At 44.4% G+C, this 19,832-nt stretch overlaps 1 protein-coding gene and 1 long non-coding RNA gene across 2 annotated transcripts in view; one reads left to right on the top strand and one right to left on the bottom strand.

Moving 5' to 3' along the window:
- The window catches only part of LOC126930544 (uncharacterized), a 48,626-nt gene extending 28,846 nt beyond the window's left edge, over nucleotides 1–19,780 (bottom strand). The window contains exon 1 of the long non-coding RNA XR_007717616.1: nucleotides 18,493–19,780. This is a non-coding gene — a long non-coding RNA (uncharacterized LOC126930544). The remainder of the gene's footprint in view (nucleotides 1–18,492) is intronic.
- The window catches only part of ST7L (suppression of tumorigenicity 7 like), an 843,199-nt gene that overhangs the window by 366,356 nt on the left and 457,011 nt on the right, over nucleotides 1–19,832 (top strand). The window lies entirely within an intron of this gene.

The raw sequence follows: 19,832 nt of genomic DNA, 5'->3' as shown, positions 1-19,832 counted from the left end.
TGGTGGCTCACATCTGTAATCCCAGCACCTTGGGAGGCCGAGGTGGGTGGATCACCTGAGGTCAGGAGTTCGAGACCAGCCTGACCAACATGGAAAAACCCTGTCTGTACTAAAAATACAAAATTAGCCAGGGATGGTGCCACATGCCTGTAATCCCAGCTACTCAGGAGGTTGAGGCAGGAGAATTGCTTGAACCCAGGAGGCGGAGGTTGTGGTGAGCCAAGGTCATACCATTGCACTCCAGCCTGGGCAACAAGAGTGAAACTCTGTCTAAACAAACAAATAAAAATTTAAAACAGCAACAACACATGGTGCTAATCAAAGATGTCGGTGGGCTGAATTCACTTCAAAGGCAGCTCTCATTTGTGAACTTTAGTTTACGCTTTACAATTGTCTTTGTGAATTAACATTTGCCCTTGAAAGGTGTGTTTGCATGTGTGGATTTAGGTCAGTGTGTTCCAACAGTTACTGGCTGGACAATTTTAAGGATAAAGAGGCATATTTGTCACTCACAGTGGTGAGGAAACAAACACTTGGAGGGTCCATGTACCAACCTGGGCTCTTCTGTGGCCTGGAACATCAAAAGCTATGACAAGCTTGCGAGAGTTTTCTGAAGCATTTGGGTTTTTTTTGACCAAATAACTCAGACTTGGAGAATGAACCACGGGGAGAGGCAAGAGAGAGTTCCCAGGATGAGAGCAACTCTGTGGGTATTGATTGGAGGTTCCCAAAGGTAGGTGGATGGCCACACAGCAGAAGTTAGGAAATGGCAGGGCTGTCAGACCTGTGGGTAGGGTAAAAAGATTATAAATTAGATTTTCTACAAGGCAACCCCTTGGGAAGGAAGTAATATCTTGTTAGGTTTCCTGGGACAATCAGAAAGGTCATTTAGCAAGACCACCATTGATAAACTAAAACTTGGATGTACAAAGAAATCCATAACTTGATCAATTAGTATAACTAATCTCATTTTGTTTCCCAACACCTGACTTCCTCTTATGGTGGTAGTTGCAGGACAAGGGACTCATTTTGCTCACCTCCCTTGTAGAGTCTTTTGTGGTAAAAGTTCATTAAGCTAAAACCATAGTGACATGAGAAATTTGAGAGTGGAATATAGACTTTATTCTTAAAGCAGTGAGTCTGTGTGGCCATGAGTCTAAGTTCCTAATGAATGAGATTAAGTGAAAGTATTGATGGAATTTCTAGGAAGACAGTTTAAATAGAGCTCCTACCTATCAAATGCACTATAATTGTGCAACCAGAGCAGATTGTGTTATGTTTAATTTTTCCCTCTTCCTAAAGTATTATTTCCTTCAGTTACTTCAACCATTCACTAAGTCTAATAGACTTATACTACTACCTTATGTGGTGAAGGTGTAGAGAATAAGGGGATGAAGAACTAAAGAAAACTGTGCCTTGCCTCACATTTACTCTTACGCTACACCCATCACGGGGAATAATATCCTACAAAAGAAGTGCGTCCAGGAGTTTGGGGCCGTGATCTGCAATTAAGTGAGTGGGGGACCCATGATGGAGCAGATGGTTGGCGGGGAGCATATGATGTACTAGGCACCCGGGAACAGCATGCAATTTCCAAGTACTAGGGTGATAACTCAGAAGGGACATAAAATGATAACCCTCCACCTACACTAGAGTAAGGCGAGAGACTAAGAGAGACTAATTCTAGCAGTAGTCATGCTAAGTGGTATTCTTTTTTTTTTTTTTTTTTTTTTTTTTGAGACAAAGTCTCGCTCTCTCGACCAGGCTGAAGTGCAATGGCACGATCTTGGCTGACTGCAACCTCCGCCTCCCAGGTTCAAGTGATTCTCTTGCCTCAGCCTCAGCTACTCCGAGTAGCTGCGATTACAGGCGTGCACCACCACACCCGGCTAATTTTTGTATTTTTAGTAGAAATGGGGTTTCACCATGTTGTCCAGGCTGGTCTGGAATTCCCGACCTCGTGATTTGCCCACCTCGGCCTTCCAAAGTGCTGAGATTACAGGCGTGAGCCACCATGCCCGGCCCCTATTCTTTTTTTTTTTTTTTTTTTTTTTTTTTTTTGAGACGGAGTCTCGCTCTGTCGCCCAGGCTGGAGTGCAGTGGCCGGATCTCAGCTCACTGCAAGCTCCGCCTCCCGGGTTTACGCCATTCTCCTGCCTCAGCCTCCCAAGTAGCTGGGACTACAGGCGCCCGCCACCTCGCCCGGCTAGTTTTTTGTATTTTTTTTAGTAGAGACGGGGTTTCACCGTGTTAGCCAGGATGGTCTCGATCTCCTGACCTCGTGATCCGCCCGCCTCGGCCTCCCAGAGTGCTGGGATTACAGGCTTGAGCCACCGCGCCCGGCCCCCTATTCTTTTAGTATGCATTAAAACCACATAGGGGATATGACTGTTACTATGTTGGTAAAATGTTATAATGGGCTGGAAGATGACTATTTGCTCTTCAACAGCCTTTCCTTAGCCTAAAACAGCTTTGTTTATCATTATTTATTTATTTATTTACTTGAGACGGAGTCTTGCTCTGTCATCCAGACTGGAGTGCAGTGGCAGGATCTCAGCTCACTACAACCTCTGCCTCCCAGGTTCAAGCCATTCTCCTGCCTCAGCCTCCCAAGCAGCTGGGATTACAGGCGCATGCCACCACATCCGGCTGATTTCTGTATTTTTAGTAGAGATGGGGTTTCACCATGTTGGCCAGGCTGGTCTCAAACTCCTGACCTCAGGTGATCCACCCTCCTTGGCCTCCCAAAGTGCTGAGATTACAGGCATGAGCCTTCACACCCAGTCATGTTTATCATTATTGTTAATAGAGCTTATGAGACTATAACTCAAATAATCATAGTTTCCAATTGAAAATTTTCTGAACTTCATGATCTGAGGAATAAAGGACTTAGGAAATAAAATACGAAATCTGGACCTTTCCAGATAATTTAGGACCTATCATTGCCCCAACCAAAACACACAGGCAAACTCATGGGCATGTATTAATAATTAGCTTTATACTCCTGAAATTGTAATTTTGACCTCCCTTAGAGTCTCAGTAATGAAGGATTAAGTTCTTATTGCTATCTCTTGAATAAAGGTTCAAAAGTAAGGTTTAAATCAGAGGATGGGTCAGAATAGCTGTATTCTCTTTTTCAGTTCTGGGTGGTTTCTCTTTTATTTTTTTTTGAGACGGAGTCTTGCTCTGTCACCCAGGTTGGAGTGCAGTGGCGCCATCTCAGCTCACTGCAACCTCTGCCTCCCGGTTCAAGGGATTCTCCTGCCTCAGTCTCTCAAGTAGCTGGGATTACAGGCACGTGCCACCACGCCCAGTTAAGTTTTTGTATTTTTAGTACAGATGGGGTTTCACTGTGTTAGCCAGGATATTCTCAATCTTTTGACCTCGTGATCTGCCTGCCTTGGCCTCCCAAAATGCTGGGGTTACAGGCGTGAACCACTGCGCCCGGCTTCTGGGTGGTTTTTATAGCAATCTGTAGCAAGATAGATACAGAGCCATGGGAGTGGAAAAATTCCTCTTACTTTTTGCTTTTTATTTTTACTTATTTTTTATTTTATTTTAATTTTTTGAGACAGAGAGTCACTCTTGTTACCCAGGCTGGAGTGCAATGGCGCGATCTCGACTCACTGCAACCTCCGCCTCCCGGGTTCAAGCGATTCTCCTGACTCAGCTTCCCGAGTAGCTGGGATTACAGGTGTGTGCCACCACGCCTGGCTAATTTTTTGTATTTTTAATAGAGATGGGTTTCACCATGTTGGTCACACTGGTCTCAAATTCCTGAACATAGGTGATCCACCTGACTCTCCCTCCAAAAGTACTGGGAATACAGGTGTGAGCCACTGCACCCCGCCTTCTTTTGCTTTTTTTTTTTTTTTTTTTTGAGACCGAGTCTCACTCTGTCACCCAGGCTGGAGTGCAATGGCGTGGTCTCAGCTTGCTGTAACCTCCACCTTTCGGGTTTCAAGTGATTCTCCTGCCTCAGCCTCCCGAATAGCTGGGACTACAAGCACATGCCACCACACCCGGCTAATTTTTGTATTTTTAGTAGAGATGGGGTTTCACTGTGTTGGCCAGGCTGGTCTCAAACTCCTGACCTTGTGATCTGCCTGCCTCGGTCTCCCAAAGTGCTGGGATTACAGGCATGAGCCACCGCACCCAGCCTCCTTTTGCTTTTTAATCATTACAGATGATTTGGGAGGTTATTTGTCAAGTGAAGACCAGCCCTTCTGAAATTTGTTCCCTTTTCCTAGACCTAGATAGATGCCCAACTGCTTAACATATTATCTTCAGTTGGTTCTCCTCATATCAAATATCAACTTGCAAAATAATCTTTTTTTTTTTTTTGAGATGGAGTCTTGCTCTGCCACCCAGGCTGAAGTGCTACGGCGCGATCTTGACTCACTGCAACCTCCTCCTCCCGAGTTCAAGTGATTCTCCTGCCCCAGCCTCCCGAGTAGCTGGGACTACAGGCACATGCTGCCACGCCCGGCTAATTTTTTTGTGTTTTTAGTAGAGATGAGGTTTCACAGTGTTAGCAAGGATGGTCTTGATATCCTGACCTCGTGATCCGCCCGCCTCGGCCTCCCAAAGTGCTGGGATTACAGGCGTGAGTCACCATGCCCGGCCGATCAACTTGCAAAATATTCTGAGAAGCGAGACAAGCAGTGTCCACGTTCTCCCATGAAGGAGGCTAGCAAAAATAAACTAAGGCCCCCTGCTTTAAGGGTAAAGGTCATATTCCACTCTCCAATGTTTCTATTATTTCAGCCTAGTGAACTTTTACCCACAAAAAACCTTCTTTGAACAGTGTGATCAAAAACAAAAACAAGGTCTTTCTTTTTTTTTTTTTTTTTTTTTTTTTAGATTGTTTACTTACAGCTAAACCTTTAGACAGGAGGCCAACTCTCAGTGGTCACTGGTCACTTTCAAATAGGTTTACTTTGGACTGGCAAGATTTTAAAAAAATCCACAACTTTCAAATAGACATGTGAATAATGCCAGTATTCTTGACTTTATCTGTTTTTCTGAAGTATTTACTCTCTCTAAGGGAACACCTTAGGGGAGTGCTATGGATTTAAGAGAATGACTTTAATGGGGACTCTGTGTCCAGTCCTAAAGTAAGGAGTGTAGTTGATTGGATGGTGACCAACAGATTTGAGGTGGCATCGTCAGTTCTGCAGGTAAGTGGAGGAGAGAGACGGGTAGAGAAAGTCAGCAAGCCGTGTCAAATGTGCCTTCACGTTCCTTTATTCACATAGCACCTTCTCTTTTAGGATCATGCATGCCCCTTTATCTACTGCTTTTTCAGTATAAGATTAAGGGTAAAGTTAAAGGGGAAAAGCAATTACTGTCTTAAAAGTCTCATTCTTGTGCTTTAGGAATGTTCTTCTCCTGGGCTTCCCTGAGAAAGCAAAGTTCAGTGTCCAAGTGGTCCTTCCGTATTTGAGGAACATTAAGAGAAGAATAAGAAATTTTTGGACAAAATGGGTTGTAGAACAAAGAGAAGAGCCTTTGTAAAATTATATTTGAAAAGGAACATTTTAACTTGAAACTGCTGGTAAAAATGTCAGATTAATCAATTTTTATAATACCGCACTTAGAGGTAGTGTGGTATTCCAGAACTCCCAAGTATTTGGAATACAGTTTAGGGCCTAGATATAAATGAGCCATCAAAAAGCACACATGGCAGGGCACGATGGCTCACATCTACAATCCCAGCAGTTTGGAGGGCCAAGGCAGGAGGCTCATTTGAGTCCAGGTGTTTGAGACCAGTCTGGGTAACATAGTAAGACCCCATCTCTCAAAAACTAAAAAAAAATTTAAAAAATAAAAAAAATAGCTGGGCATAGTGGCATTTGGCTAAAGTTCCAGCTATGCAGGAGGCTGAGGTGGGAGGATTGATTGCCACTTGAGCCTGGGAGGTCAAGACTGCAGCTATTTAGCCCAGACAACAATTCTGGAAGTTATTAACAACAATTATAAAATTCCTACCATTTATTATTTACTGGGTGCTTATTATGGCCTACTGGGCACTAGTCTATGTAATAGTGTAGTTATTACTCCCAGTTTACAGCTGAGAAAACCAAAACCCAGATAAAGTAACTTGGCAAAGGCTACATGTATAGTAATTGACAGAAGCAAGCTCAAAACAACCTCTGTCATACTTTAAACCTTAACTATTTTGCTTTATTGCCCTATATTCCAATTGTCATTACTTACTGATATATTATCAAAAAAGGCAAATCACCGGGCGTGGTGGCTCAGGCCTGTAATCCCAGCACTTCAGGAAGCTGAAGTGGGCAGATCACCTGAGGTCAGAAGTTCGAGACCAGCTTGGCCAATATGGCGAAACCCCATCTCTACTAAAAATACAAAAATTAGCTGGGCATGGTGGTGAGCACCTGTAATCCCAGCTACTCCAGTAGTTGAGGCTGGAGAATTGCTTGAACCCAGGAGGTGGAGGTTGCAGTGAGCCGAGATTGCGCCACTGCACTCGAGCCTGGGTAACAAGAGCAAAACTCTGTCTCAAAAAAAAGGCCGGGCACGGTGGCTCATGCCTAGGGAGGCTGAGGCAGGCAGATCACCTGAGGTCAGAAGTTTGAGACCAGCCTGACCAACATGGAGAAATGCCATCTCTACTTAAAATACAAAATTAGCCAGGCGTGGTGGCGCATGCCTGTAATCCCAGCTACTTAGGAGACTGAGGAAGGAGAATCGCTTAAACCCAGGAGGCAGAGGTTGCGATGAGCTGGGATCGTGCCATTGCACTCCAGCCTGGGCAACAAGAGCGAAACTCCATCTCAAAAAACAAACAAAAAAGGCAAATCTATCTTTTATATTCTTTGATAAACATCATAGGGAACTATACTTAATGTGTCTCAGGACATTTAAAATCTAGTAAGTATACATTTGTTGGCATTTGAAGAGTAAGCTTCAAATATCTACAAATTTCACTCACATGGGAGAGAAAAGTTAATGCCTTCATTTATTCATATGTTGGTTCAAAGAAGGTTTGACAGGCTGGGTGCGGTGGCTCACACCTGTAATCCCAGCACTTTGGGAGGCTGAGGCAGGAGGATCACCTGAGGTCAGGAGTTCGAAACCAGCCTGGCAAACATGGTGAAACCCCATCTCTACTAAAACTACAAAAATTAGTCGGGCATGATAGCATGCCTGTAATCCCAGCTACTCTGGAGGCTGAGGCAGGAGAATCGCTTGAACTTGGGAGGCAGAGACTGCAGTGAGCCAAGAGTACACCACTGCACTCCCGCCTGGGCAACAGAGCAAGACTCTGTCTCAAAAACAAACAAACAAACAAAAAAGGTTTGACTCTCTGCATATCTTTTATGTTTGTCTCAATCATGTCTTAACAGACCCATTTTATTTAAAACTCCCTCAGCTCAGAGGTAATCAACTCTTTTCAGTTTGCTAGGACATTCCCAATGCTAAAACTGGAGTAAGTCCCACACACCAGGAAATTTCTCTGTCCTGGGCAAATTGGAAAATTAGTCACCCTAGCTTCACAGCACTTATGAGTGCTTCAAGGTTGCTTTCAGATGATGGTAATGATGATAAATATGATCTGATAAGGCTCCACCAGCCATCAGCTCCATCATGGCTTAAGCTGTCTCTTGGGAAGAAAGAATAAGTTGGGGAAAAATAAGTTATTTTGTCCTTCTGTTTGTTTCTGCAGGAATGCCTCAAGTGATGGGGAATCTCTTTTTGCTGAAACCTCATATGACTTTTAGTTTTTGGTCACTATTACACAGTTCTTTTTTATTCTGATCTAAAATCTATATCAACACCTACTTTTCTTATCCTATCCCTTGCTACAATACAGAACAAACTGAATTCTCTCCCCTTGTGATTACATATTAAAAATTTAAAGAAATCTATCAGGCTGGGTGCGGTGGCTCACGCCTGTAATCACAACACTTTGGCAGGCCAAGGCAAGTGGATTACGAGGTCAGGAGTTCAAGACCAGCCTGGCCAAGATGATGAAACCCTGTTTTCACTAAAAATACAAAAATTAGCTGGGCGTGGTGGCGAGCGCCTATACTCCCAGCTACTTGGGAGACTGAGGCAGAGAACTGCTTGAACCCAGGAGGCAGAGGTTGCAGTGAGCCAAGCTTTATCCATCAATTAATTTTTAGTTACAATTTAATGCATTTCTAGAACCTAATTTACTAATATAAACTCATATTTCTTTCTTTCTTTTTTTTTTTTTTTTGGAGACGGAGTCTTGCTTTGTTGCCCAGGCTGGAGTGCAGTGGCGCGATCTCCGCTCACTGCAAGCTCCGCTTCCCGGGCCCACGCCATTCTCTTGCTTCAGCCTCCCGAGTAGCTGGGACCACAGGCGCCCGGCACCGCGCCCAGCTAATTTTTTGTATTTTTAGTAGAGACGGGGTTTCACCGTGTTAGCCAGGATGGTCTCGATCTCCTGTCCTTGTGATCCGCCCGCCTCAGCCTCCCAAAGTGCTGGGATTACAGGCGTGAGCCACCGCGCCCGGCAACTCATATTTCTTTACTTCATCTAATACAAGGCTAATGTGATAGGAAAGTAAAGTCAGCAACAATAGATACTGATTTGTGATGTAGTATTTTGCTACTTCCATCAAAACCATAGAATTGCGTTCTAGTAGGGCGCGGTGGCTCACGCCTGTAATCCCAGCACTTTGGGAGGCCAAGGCGGGTGGATCACGAGGTCAGGATATCAAGACCATCCTGGCTAACACGGTGAAACCCCGTCTCTACTAAAAACACAAAAAATCAGCCGGGCGTTGTGGCGGGCGCCTGTAGTCCCAGCTACTCGGCAGGCTGAGGCAGGAGAATGGCGTGAACCCGGGAGGCGGAGCTTGCAGTGAGCCGAGATCGCGCCACTGCACTCCAGCCTGGCCGACAGAGCGAGATTCTGTCTCAAAAAAAAGAATTGCGTTCTAAGCCACATGTTTTTCCACCAAAGACGGTATTTCGTATTGCTATGATATGAATGTGTCTCCCAAATTTTATGTATTGCAAACTTTAATCCCTAACACATATGTTGATTAGAAGTGGGGCCTTTGGGATGTAATCAGGATTAGATAATAGGTAAAGTCAACAGGGTGGGGCCTCCAAGATGTGACTGGCTTTAAAAGAAGACAAAGAGGGCCAGGTGTGGCGGCTCTCACCTGTAATCTCAGCACTTTCGGAGGAGAGGCAGGCTGATTATAAAGTCAGGAGTTCCGGACCAGCCTGGCCAATACGGTGAAACTCCCTCTCTACTAAAAATACCAAATAATGGCCAGGCACCGTGGCTCACGGCCATAATCCCAGCACTTTGGGAGGCGAAGGCGGGCGGATCACCTGAGGTCGGGAGTTTTGGACCTGCCTGACCAACATGGAGAAACCCTGTCTCTACTAAAAATACAAAATTAGCCAGGCATTGTGGCATGTGCCTGTAATACCAGCTACTCAGGAGATACTACTCCATCTCAAAAATAAAATAAAATAAAATAAAAATTAACTAGGCGTGGTGGCACATGCGTGTAATCCCAGCTACTCAGGAGGCTGAGGCAGGAGAATTGCTTGAACCTGGGAGGTGGAGGTTGCAGTGAGCTAAGATCACGCTATTGCACTCCAGCCTGGGTGACAGAATGAGACACTGTCTCAAAAAGACAGAAAAAAAAAAAAAGAAGAGGAAGAGAGGCCTGAGGTGACATGTATGCTCTTGCCCTCTCACCATGTGATTGATGCCCTCTGCCTTGCTATGATGCCAAGATGCCTCACCAAATGTTGGCATCATGCTCTTGAATCTCTCAGCCTCCAGACTGTAAAAAATAAACCTCTGTCCTTCATGAATTCTCAAGTCTCAGATTCAGTTATAGCAACAAAAAGTGGACTAAAACACCTATTGTGACTTTCCACCTTATTTACTGTGCTTGTCACTAAGCAAGTTGTGGTTATTAAGAAGATCAAATCTTAAAGAACAAAAATTTGTCCTTGTTAAGGATGTTCAAAAAATATATCACGGATTTCTCAGGTAATTCCAAAAGAAGAGCTTCAAGTAAACTTAGGAATAAATATATATTCTTCCAAATCTATTCCTTTAAAAGGCACAGAACACTTTGGAACTGCAAGTTTTGCTATATTTGTTAAACTGTCAGAGACAGTTTAACCCACTAGTCAAATACATAAGCTTTGGCCTGGTTCAACTCCTGGTTCTACCACTTGCCAAGTGTTTGACTTTGGACAAGTTTATCAGTGCTCAGCACAATACCGGGCATCTAGTGAGAGCTATAAAAAAGGAGTGTGATACTCTAATACATATATTTGGTTTTCAACCCCATTTCTTGACCTACAACTTCTAAAAAAGGCTTACAGTTTCCAAAGTGATGAGTTTTGTATGCTAATAAGATTACTGGTGGCTCGGGGCTGGTCACCAGAAAGACCAAGGCATAATTAGAGGGGTGGGACTTTCAGCCCCAGCCCCCAGCTTCCAGGGAGGGAAGAGGGGCTGAAAATTAAGTTGCTCGCCAATGGCCAAAGATGTAATCAATCATGCTTGCATAATGGAGTTTCCATAAAACCCCCAAAGAACTGAGTTTGGAGAACTTCCAGATAGTTGAACACATGAAGGTTCCTAGAGGGTGGCAAGCCTGTGGAGGGCATGCAAGTTCCGTGTCCTTTCCTGTACTTCGTCCTATGCATCTCTTCATCTGTATCCTTTATGATATCCTTTTTTTTTTTTTTTTTTTTAAGACAAGAGTCTCACTCTGTCACCCAGGCTGAAGTACAGTGGCACAATCTTGGCTCACAGCAACCTCTGCCTCCTGGGTCAAGTGATTCTCCTGCCTCAGCCTCCCAAGTAGCTGGGACTACAGGCATGTGCCACCATGCCTGGTTAATTTTTTTATTTTTAGTAGAGATGGGGTTTCACCATGTTGGCCAGGCTGGTCTTGAACTGCTGACCTCCAGTGATCCACCTGCCCCGGCCTCCTGAAGTGCTGGGATTATAGGCTTCAGCCATGGCACCCAGACTATAATATCCTTTATAATAAACCAGTAAGCATAAGTAAATGTTTCCTTGAGTTCTGTGAGCTGTTCTAATAAATTAATCAAACTCAAGGAGGGGGTCATGGAGTCTCTGAAGCAGAGGTAAAACAACCTGTAACTTGCAATTGGCCTCAGAAGTTGGGGGCAATCTTACGAACTGAGGTTTAAATCTGAAAGGCAGTCCTCAACCTGTGGTTTCTGAGGCTATCTCCAGGTAGTGTCAGAATTGAATTAAATTACAGGACATCCACATTCAGCTGGTGTCTGTTGCAGAATCACTTGCCTGCTGGGTCTGTGGGGAAAATCCCCCACAAAGTGGTCACAGAACTCTTCTGTGTTGGTTGTTGTGTGAGAGAAGAGGAAAAAATAGTTTGAGTTTTTCTACTCATGGAGAAATTAGTGGTTATTGAACATCTATTTATGTCAGGCACTACATGAAGTACTTAACATGCTGTTTCATTTTTTCTTTAATGATTCTAAGAAGTAGACATCCTCATTATCCTCAATTCACAGATGAGAAGATTAAGGCACAGAAATATTGGACAATTTGTTTAAGGTAAAAATGGAAGGATGTACACTAAGTCTCTCTGACTCCAAACCAAAATCCCAAACACAATTTTATCCTGCTATTCCTCAAATATAGATATAATCTTCACTAGGCCTGATAACTTTAGAAGTCTCAGTAGGAAGGATACAGACAACCAGCCAGTCAGGGAGTTTTTATGGACCCCAAACGTTCCTCTGCCGTATGGTCTTACCTTGGTGATTCACCAGGGTGAGGTTCTGGTCCACAGCCATATAGGCTTAGAAATCCAATCGGCTAACGCAGAGATTATGGATGTATCTCCCAAAGCAGACTCAAGTGGCTGGTATTCAAAAGCAGAATACCAGTTTATTCATAAAATTTTGAATAGAAGTAGAAAACTATAATGGCCAAGGGTCAAAACATTCATGTTCTGTTAGCAGCACTAGGGAAGTCAGATGGTAAGAGTAGGTTGCTTACAGAGTAAACAAGGGAGTCTGTTTTATTTAATACAATTTTTTTTTTTTTGAGACAGGGTCTCACTGTGTCACCCAGGCTAGAGTGCAGTGGTGCAATCTCGGCTCACTGAAGCCTCCACCTCCAGGGTTCAAGCAATTCTCCTGCCTCAGCCTCCCAAACAGATGGGACTACAGGTGTGCACCACCACACCCAGTTAATTTTTGTGTTTTTTTTTGGGTAGAGATGGGGTTTCATTATGTTGGCCAGGCTGGTCTTGAACTCCTGACCTCAAGTGATCCGCCCACCTTGGCCTCCAAAATGCTGGGATTACAGGCATGAGCCACCATGCCCAGCCTATTTAATAAATATTTACAGGCCATGATAGATTGAAACCCATTCAACTCCAAAGCAGCCACTTCCAGAATGGAACGGGCTAGTGCAACCTCTTACCTACAAACACTTGGATAAACACCAACAGCATTTGCCTCTGAGACACTCTGTCTTCCTAAACATTTTTTTTTTTTTGAGACGGAGTTTTGCTCTTGTTGCCCAGGCTGGAGTGCAATGGCGCGATCTTGGCTCACTGCAACTTCTGCCTCCTGGGTTCAAGTGATTCTTCTGCCTCAGCCTCCTGAATAGCTGAGATTACGTGCATGTGCCACCACGCCCAGCTAATTTTGAATTTTTAGTAGAGACGGGGTTTCACCGTGTCACCCAGGCTAGTCTCGAACTCCCGACCTCAGGTGATCTGCCTGCCTCAGCCTCCCGAAGTCCTGGGATTACAGGTGTGAGCCTATTTTAAGATTATAGCATAATCTTGCCTACCAGGGAGCCATTTTACCTTTTTACTAAGACTTTGAATAACTATACTTTGACCCACTGTGCATTGATCTCAAGGTTAAAATCTGAAAGGACAACTTTAATTCCATGGTTTCATAGGGAGTCCTCTCACTGAGGCTCCAAAGTATTGAAAGCAGCAATAAGAGACAAGATCCCTCTGGCAGAAGCTGCCTTCTCCTTTCTGAAGGTTTTGCTGATTGGCTCTCCAACTTCAGAAACAGAGACTGTCGCCATCAGATTTTTGCCTGTCTACCAAAAACTAAAGGATAACAAACACTGTTTCTGTAGCTACCAAAGAGACAGACTGCTTGGAGAAAGATTTACATAGCTCTGCAGACACCCTGGCGGTGCCAGTTGCAGGAGAGTCAGTGCACATGGTGTGAAGCAATTTTTTTTTCTTGGCTTTTTGCCATAGATTCAGGCAGCTACAGCAACAGCAACAGCAGTGGTTCTCACTCGCATGCAGAGCTTCCAGAATGCTTGGGAGTTTCCTGATGATAAAAAATTGTGAAAGATAACGGTAGAATAGGTAGAGCAGCCAAGACTTAAAGGAGGACAGTTGCCCCCAGAACCTTTGAACCCCGGGTCACTGCTGAGCTTAAAATCAAGGAAAGAATGTTCACTGCCTGCATGTGCTACCTGACACCTTGCACAGCAGATCACAGAGAAAGAACAGTATGGACAAACTCCTCTCCTGCATCTTTACAGTACAAAGAAGAGGAAGAGGGTCCTGGGGGAACAGAGTTTTTCCAGCATTATGGAGCTGCCACATTGGGAAAGCATAATGAGAACTGGAGCCCCTGCCTATCAAGGTGCACTCTTTCCAGCTCTTTTCAGCCACATGGAAAGAATCTCAGGTAGACCCAGAGCTCCTGGTACCTGGACACAGAACACTGGATACACTCAATTACACCCACAGCCTCTTCCTAGCGTGTTCTCTAGATGATGCTAGGAAAGAGGGGTAGGGCAGATCAGGGTAGTCAAACTACAGTTACTAATTCTCTTCACTGAAGGCCAACTAGGGTTCTAGTCAGCCAAGCTCACTCATGAGGCCCCAAAGTACTGACAGCAGCAATAAAAGACAAGATCCCTCTGGTAGAAGCTGGTGATCAAGGTATTACGATTTCTTTCCATATGCCACCTGTTTCCAACATTCACCTATTAAAGTGAAGTCCCCACCAACTCAGTATTAAGACCTGGCCCTGTTATACCTCCAGATTCTTGTGAGAGGTTTGTTTTCTGAACATTTCCCTCTGTGCACACCCCTCTTGTCTTAATTGGCCCTACCCACTGAGGTGGATTCCAGATCCTTCTCCTGTATCTTTGACTTGGCTCAAGCCTCTGGCCCCTCCACTGCAAAGTCTAAAAGCAGGGAGATGGCCAAAATAGGCAGTGAGGGAAGAACAGAGGCATTCCTATTGCATCTGCTCAGTCTCTCAGCAATCCTCTGTCAGGGAACCTCTCAGGGTTACTGCCTGGCCTGGAGAGTCTCCCTTCCCTCACTGCATAAGAGGAGGGTGAGACACAGAACAAAATCTCTCAGAGGCTGTCTGCTGGGTGCTGAAAGTCAGCCACTGTTGTTGAATATGGGTGTTCTCCATAGGCTCCATTCTGGATGTGATTCCACAGAGCCATTTTCTGGGTCTGTTTCAGCAAGGGTCTGGATGAATATTCTTCCAACATGACTCCTTGCCATATCTCTATGTTCATGGTTTTCACAGGTTAGCTGCTATTGTGTTATTATTCTTAGCTGGCATGAAGAGTGGCAGACTTCAACAAACCTAGGCAATAGTGACAAGCTACCACTTTGGCAAAGTTTGATTGATTGATTAAAAAAATGTTTTTGAACATTAACATGTACATGAAACACTTGATGATGTAGATGGAAGTAAAGATGAACAAGAAAATGAATTCTCTTCTCCAGGAGGTTACATTCTAATGGAGACATAGGTGCAGACATAAATCATTATAATATAAAGTCCAGATAGAAGGACAGGTCACAGTTATAGTGCTCACACCTGGTAAGTTGAAGGAGAGCATTTTCACCTAGGAGGCCACCGGGTAGATGTCTGTTGACTTCCTGGGGTATCCTGATTCTGTTTTTGCTTAAGAAACCAACATCTGGCCCAGCACGGTGGTTCGTACCTGTAATCCCGCCACTTTGGAAGGCCAAGGCGGGCAGCTTACTTGAGGCCAGTAGTTCAAGACCAGCCTGGGCAACATGGTGAAACCCTGTCTCTACTAAAAATACAAAAAAAATTAGCCAGGTGTGGTGGTGGGCCCCTGTAATTCCAGCTACTCTGGAGGGCTGAGGCAGGAGAATCACTTGAACCCGGGAGGCAGACGTTGCAGTGAGCCAAGATTGCGTCACTGCACTCCAGCCTGGGCAACAGAGTAAGATTCCATCTCAAAAAAAAAAAAAAAAAACAAACATCAAGGTTAAAAAAGGCAATTGTGGCTGGGCACAATGGCTCACGCCTGTAATCTCAATGCTTTGGGAGGCTGAGATGGGCGGATCACTTGAGGTCAGGAGTTCAAGGCCAGCCTGGGCAACATGGCAAAACCCCATCTCTACTAAAAATACAACAAAAATTAGCCAGGCATTGTGGCGGTCACCTGTAGTCCCAGCTACTCGAGAGGCTGAGGTACAAGAATCGCTTGAACCTGGGAGGCGGTGGCTGCAGTGAGCCAAGATCAAGCCACTGTACTCCAGCCAGGGCAATACAGTAAGACTGTCTCAAAAAAAAAGGAGAAAAAAAGGTAATTGTAACATGTCAAGCACCATAAAATAAATACTTAGTAATGCCTTATGTGCATACAAGAGAAGTTTGGTATGTTATCATTTTCTTTTAAATTGATCTCTTAAATTAGTCAAATAGGTTTGACCTGTTAATCACTTCCCTTTTGCTTCTCTTCCCTGTTCCTTAGGGCAACTAACATGAGAACAAACAAAGTTCAGTACCAGGAATAAAGTTGACTCATACTCTTAGGCTTTCTCTCCTTTTAGAACACATTGATTGAAGACTTGGAGTGGGGTGACATTCATTCTCATAGGGAAAAAGATAAAGTCGCCAAAGTAGAAGGTTAAGAAGGGAGCAGGGAATATGAGGTGAAGAAATAGGAGACAGTGGCTATTGGACTGTCTTTTTGTTTTGAGACAATCTCACTCTGTTGCCCAGGCTGGAGTGCAGTGGCGTGATCTCAGCTCTCTGCAAACTCTGCCTCCCAGGTTCAGATGATCCTGCTTCAGCCTCCCCAGTAGCTGGGATTACAGGTGCATGCTACCACGCTCAGCTAATTTATATATATATATATATATATATATACACACACACACACACACATTTTAGTAGAGACAGGGTTTCACCATGTTGGCCAGACTGAATTAGACTGCTTTTGACAAAGTTTCTTCATCTCAGAAGAAAAGTATGTTTGGTGAAGACCAATTCCCGGAAGAAAGATGAAGATGAGTAGAAATCCCACATATTCTGTCCCAACATCCTAGAGGAAGAGAATAAGTTGTGACAACACAAATAGTATCTTTGTGACCTGGTACCAGTTCATGCTTTCCAGGTCTAGAAAACTTAAAAACAAAATGGACAGAGTACAGGCTCCAATACATAAAATTAGCAGTAAAGAGAGGTGGACCGGGCCGGGCGCGGTGACTCACGCCTGTAATCCCAGCACTTTGGGAGCCCGAGGTGGGCGGATCACCTGAGGTTGGGAGTTCGAGACCAGCCTGACCAACATGGAGAAACCCCATCTCTACTAAAAATACAAAATTAGCTAGGCGTGGTGGCACATGCCTGTAATCCCAGCTACTCAGGAGGCTGAGGCAGGAGAATCATTTGAACCCAGGAGGCAGAGGTTGCAGTGAGTTGAGATTGCATCATTGCACTCCAGCCTGAGCAACAAGAGCGAAACTCTGTCGCAAAAAAAAAAAAAAAAAAAAAAAAAAAAAGACGTGGACCATTTTCAAGGCAGAAATCTCAATGGTGCCATTGAGTAATTTCAGGTCAAGAGATAAATGGCCAGATGCAGTGGCTCACCCCTGTTATCCCAGCACTTTGGGAGGATGAGGTGGCTGGATCACTTGAGGTCAGGAGTTCAAGACCAGCCTGACCAACATGGTGAAACCCCATCTCTACTAAAAATACAAAAATTAGCCGGGCATGATGGCGGGTGTCTGTAATCCCAGGTAGTTGGGAGGCTGAGGCAGGAGAATCGATTGAACCCGGGAGGTAGAGGTTGCAGTGAGCTGAGATCACGCCACTGCACTCCACCCTGGGCAACAGACTGGCTCAAAACAACAACAACAACAACAAAACAACAGGGTAGAATTGATGTGTCTCCCTCCGGTGAGTCCTTATAGGCTTTTTTTTTTTTTCCCTGTGTCACGCCTTTGTTTCTCTTCTATCTAAATTATCACTTAAGTCTGAATATGCTATTGAAATATACATGTTTGTCTTCATATAAACTCTTAACTACTTAAGGGCAGCAATCATGTCTTGAGACCCTCAGTGGCAACTAGCTCAGTGCCGACTCTTATTAGGTCATTAAGAAATGTCACTGGTTTTGATATTATAGGAGAATTGGACTTCAAGGGTAAACAGCTGCAAGGTCTGGCAATCCATAGGTCTGGCCAAGAATTTCCATGAGGCAAGACAACATTTGGCAATTACAAGGGCATTCCAGTGAAGTGGAGTGTCAGATTTTGCAATAGTTCTGCAAATAAAATAGATTTTCTGGAGCGGCTGGGTTCTTGGAAAAACATGTGTTGATGGCAAAAAGTAATCTGGGTCCTTACCTTTAAAGAGATCACACAAGATACAATCTCTGCCAGAGTTAAATAGGAAGAGGTGACATTAATAAATTTTCTGGGTCAGGCATGGTAGCTCACGCCTGTAATCCCAGCACTTTGGGAGGCCTAGGCGGGCAGATCATGAGGTCAGGAGTTCGAGACTGGCCTAGCCAACACGGTGAAACCCCATCTCTACTAAAAATACAAAAATTAGCCAGGTATGGTGCTGCGTGCCTGTAATCCCAGTTACTTAGAAGGCTAAGGCAGGAGAATCACTTGAAGCCAGGAGACAGAGTTTGCAGTGAGCCAAGATCGTGCCACTGCACTCCAGCTTGGGCAACAGAGCAAGACTCCGTCTCAAAAAATAAAAAATAAAAAGAATAAATTTTCTGGGTTTTACAAGGAATTATGCTAGGTATTATACATGCATTTTTTTTTTTTTTTTTTTTTTTTTGAGACAGAGTCTTACTCTGTTGCTCAGGTTGGCATGCAGTGGCATAATCTCGCTCACTGCAACCTCTGCTTCCTGGGTTCAAGCAATCCTTCTGCCTCAGCCTCCCAAGTAGCTGGGACAACAGGTGCGTGCCACCAAATCTGGCTAATTTTTGTAGTTTTAGTAGAGATGAGGGTTTCACCATGTTAGTCAGGCTGGTCTCAAACCCCTGACCTTAAGTGATCCACCTGCCTTGGCCTCCCAAAGTGCTGGGATTCCAGGTGTGAGCCACCGTGCCCAGCCTGCAGAATTTTTTTTTTTTTTTTTTTTTTTTTGAGACGGAGTCTCCTTCTGTCACCCAGGCTGGAGTGCAGTGGCGTGATCTGGGCTCACTGCAAGCTCCACCTCCCGGGTTCACGCCATTCTCCTGCCTCAGACTCTTGAGGAGCTGGGACTGCAGGAGCCCGCCATCACGCCCAGCTAATTTTTTGTATTTTCAGTAGAGACAGGGTTTCACCGTGTTAGCCAGGATGGTTTCGATCTCCTGACCTCGTGATCTGCCTGCCTCGGCCTCCCAAAGTGCTGGGATTACAGGCATGAGCCACTGTGCCTGGCCCAGAATATTTTTTAAAGTAAGATGTGATTACTGTCCTCAAGCTTAAAATCTTAGTGAGAAATTAATGTAGATGTACATAAAATAATCAGAGAATGATATGAATGTTACATTGAGTTAGAAATTAAACATTACATTACGGTCCTAAGATGGTAGCCATGAGATGGGTCTTGGGACTCCTCAAATTTGTGTAGGTATTTGCCCCCCATCCTGAGGTCATCTGAAACATAATAAAGTTTATTGCTTTAATACCGCCCCCACCACTCCACCTTACCCCCACCTATTAATAGGCCAAGATAGCATTTCACTTGCCTGGTGCAATAATGTGCCTCATATACCCTCTAGCCTCTGAGCTAGGATCTACAACCCCAGCTTATAGATTAAGATTCACTTCATTTCAATGACTCAATTCTTCCAGCTAGAAGATAATGAGGAGACTAGGTCTTTAGTTCAAAGAGTCAGTCTCAGCTCTGCTTGGTGGCTCATGCCTGTAATCCCAGCACTTTGGGAGGTGAGGTGGGAGGACTGCTTGAGGCCAGGAGTTGGAGACCAAACTGGGTAACAAGGTGAGACCGTGGTTCTACCAATCAATCAGGATTGTCAATCAATCAATCAATAATAAACAAAAAAACTGAGTGAGACCCTGTCTCAAAAGAAAAGTCTCAAAGGTAATCAAGACTTTGGGGATGGGAAAAGAGTTCCTGACTTATACTTCCTTAGGACTAAATTTCTTGCCAGTAACTTTTCTGCCTCTGAATAGAGTTACAGCCCCCAAATTATCTCGTTACTGGGATCTCTGGTTTCTATGGCCAGAGTTTTTGGACGTCAACTTTTTGTGCACCTGAATCCTGAATCTGTATAAATTGTCTAATGCATCTTGGATTGTTTTTGGAATTTTATTTATTTATTTTTTTTGAGATTGAGTCTTGCTCTGTCACCAAGGCTGGAGTGCAATAGCGTGATCTTGGCTCACTGCAGTCTCTGCCTCTCAGATTCAAGTGATTCTCCTGCCTCAGCCTCCCGAGTAGCTGGGATTACAAGCGCCTGCCACCACACCCAGCTAATTTTTGTATTTTTAGTAGAGACAGGGTTTCACCATGTTGCCCAGGCTGGTCTTGAACACCTAATCTCA

The sequence above is a fragment of the Macaca thibetana genome, chromosome 1 (genome assembly GCF_024542745.1).
Source record: "Macaca thibetana thibetana isolate TM-01 chromosome 1, ASM2454274v1, whole genome shotgun sequence".
NCBI classification, from domain to species: Eukaryota; Metazoa; Chordata; class Mammalia; order Primates; family Cercopithecidae; genus Macaca; species Macaca thibetana.
This window is presented reverse-complemented; position numbering and strand designations above follow the sequence as displayed.